The following is a 2,919-nucleotide window of genomic DNA, read 5'->3' as shown; positions in this document are numbered from 1 at the left end:
GCAGCTGTTCCCCAAGGAGGCTTCTTTGGAGAGTGGGGAGACCGTGGGCAAATGCAAACAGTGTTGTCACCTGTATTTGGGTTGGAGGAACCCATCACCAGCCTGATCAGATCTGGGAGAATGATTGCTGGAATCGGGGTGAAGGGGCAAGGCTCATCGACCGGCACCCAGCTGTTGTTCTGACTGCAACTTCAGACCACTCCCAACTTACACGGAGGTTACATTCTGGCAACCCAGAAAATCATGTAAGTGGGGAGCAGCCTCTAAACACCCTTTAAATGCCCTCTCTGTTGCTCTCTCTCCAATCCAGATTTTAAAAAAATACAGTACCAAAAATTCCAGTCCATGACTGGAATTGAAGCTCTGGGGCTGGCTGGAGGCTGCATGGAAAAGCTGCTGCTGCAGGGGTAGTTGAGCAGCCTAAACAGCCCCGTTGCGCCTCCAGGCTCATCCCCACCCTCACGGAAGCCCTTTTTGGGCTCTGGGGAGGTGCTTCTCATGAGCCACGAGGACTCTCTAGCTCTCTCCCTCCACTTCTGGGTATGAATTCAATCATTTAATTATTTCCTGGTGCCATGTGTATGTGTGGTTGTGCACAAGTGTGTGTATGTGTGTGTGGGGGTGTCTGTACCTGGAAACTCCAGAACAAGCAGAAATGAGTTGGAGGAATGGGGAGTTCCAACAAACATTTCCTCTGGTGGAATCCAAATACTGCAGCAAATCTGACAATCAGTGGCGTAGCGTGGGTTGCCAGTACCCGGGACAGCGTGGTGGGGTTGGAGGGAAATAGACGGAGTACGCATGCATATTCAGGTGTCTTAACAGCTTCCGCATCACCCATGAGATCACAGCCGTAGAAATAAGATGAGTTGTTCCGTTATCTGGAGAGGTCACTTCCTGGTTCGCAAGGAGAAGCTGTTTTCAGCGGAGCCCAGCAATGGAAGTGCGCAGCTGTATTGAGGCAGCACTGGGTGTTGAAAGTTTGTGCCCCTAACAATTTTCCACCACCCCTGTGGCTCCCCCATTCTATGTCATTGCTGGCAGGCAGCCAAAGGTGTGCTGGGCTGGCTAGGGGTGTGGCAGACCATAAATGGGGCTGATTCAAATTGGGGAAGGGAGCAACTGGCATAAGACTGCCCAGCCTGTCCCCTCTAATCCCTTCAAGCAGCGCCTGCTCCATAATCACATTTCTTAATACCCAGGCATGGCTAGGGCATTGCTCCTGTTTTGTGCTGCAGAAGGGACAGGCCTGCTGATCTGTGCCGGCTCTGGCATGATGGGGCACGATGCCTGCCAGGTATCAAGCACCTCTTGTTCAAAGGTGTCCTCATGTAGCAGGTAGAGGCTCCTCCTGAAGGGACCTGTCTGTGCTGCGCCTGCTAGGCCAGGGAACCAGTTCTGTGGGTTGCTGTAATGAGATTAACACTGCCTGCCTTGTGAGAGGCCCAGGCTCCTTTCTTGGAATTTGGATGTGATGCTCTTGTTCCTTCCTGGGAAAATCCAGTCACCGGTTCTAAAAAGCCCTAATTTGTTCTTGCCTCAACTGAACATAGGGCAGCCAGGATGGCTGAGAACAGCAGGAGAGTCTGGCTTCAGCTAGATCAGGTAAAAAACAGGGCCTGTCGTAGTCCTGTTTCTGCCAGTGGCCAACAAGATGCCCCAAAGGGAAGAAGCCACCATGCTGGACCTGAGCGCAACAGGATTCTCTGTCGTAGCCCCATCGAAGTCTCATTGCTGAGCAAGCAAGGGCTAGGAGCTTGACTGAGAGTAGAATCCACATATGAAGTCAGATAGTTCAGAGGTGAGGGAATCCAGATGATCACAGAGCCAAGGGTTGAGATGGAGAGCAGGAAGCAGCAGGGTAGGGCCAGGAACCACAGGCATTGTTTCTGGAACCTGACTGCTGCTGAGAGCTCTGTTTAAGAAGCCCAGAGCCAGCTCGTTCTCATTGGTGCCTTCTGCTCTGTGACCTTGAAGGCTGATCAGGTGCAGGTGGAGTCACTTTGCCTTCACCCCCTTCAGGCTGCTGTTCAGCAGGTGAAGCTGACTCCTGCCCCCATTGGCACTCTCTCCACTTGGGCTTTCCAGCCACTGGTATTCATAGGCAACGATTCCTGCGACCCACAAAGCAATATGTAGGCATCATGACTAGTAGGTGTTCCGATAGCCCTCAACTCCATGAATTTGTTTCATTCCCGTGTAAAGCCACCCAACTCAGTGGCCATCCTTGTCTATGGCCGAAAGCTACCAGTTACAATGGCTTGATACTCCCTTCCCCATGAGAGGCAGCAGATTGAGAGAGGGCTTTTGCCTTAATCTCTTGCTTTGGGACTTCTGGTTGGGGCATCCGGCTGATCACTGCAAGAAGCAGGTGCTTCACCAATGGGAGCTTTTTGCCTGATCTAACGGAAATCCTTAATGAGGGCTAAGTAGCCTTCAACCAGCAAAACCTCTGAACTCACAAGGACTGGCGAGAAGAGAAAGCAACACAGTTTCTTTTCTCCGCTTTTCTAGGAGCCGGACAGGCTTTTGCATTTCACATAATTCTTTAGCCGCCAGAGCTCTTGTCAAATTCAGAACTTGCATCTGCTTGTAATCGGTGCAGCCTAGTGAAGTTGGCACCTAAAATGTTCCTTCTCCAAGTCTGGAGTTAACAAACTCTGGCCTGGTCAGGTGGGTTACGCAAGCAGGTGAGCTGACGGGGCTTGCCTGTTTCAAGGGCCCTTTTTCTGGCCCTGGAACAAAAAAAGGAAAAACCTGGCAGCGTAGGGGTGAGGGGTGGCCTTCTCCAGGTTCAGGGCACAGCATGAGTGGAGCAGGCAGGAGAGCAATGTGAGGCTTGGACTGCACCCTTTCCTCCCCCCAGCCCACCTTGCGGCAGGTGTCAGTTTTGCGCACGTGGCGTTTGGGTGCCGTTTT

This window comes from Zootoca vivipara, chromosome 14 (genome assembly GCF_963506605.1).
Source record: "Zootoca vivipara chromosome 14, rZooViv1.1, whole genome shotgun sequence".
NCBI classification, from domain to species: domain Eukaryota; kingdom Metazoa; phylum Chordata; class Lepidosauria; order Squamata; family Lacertidae; genus Zootoca; species Zootoca vivipara.
This window is presented reverse-complemented; position numbering follows the sequence as displayed.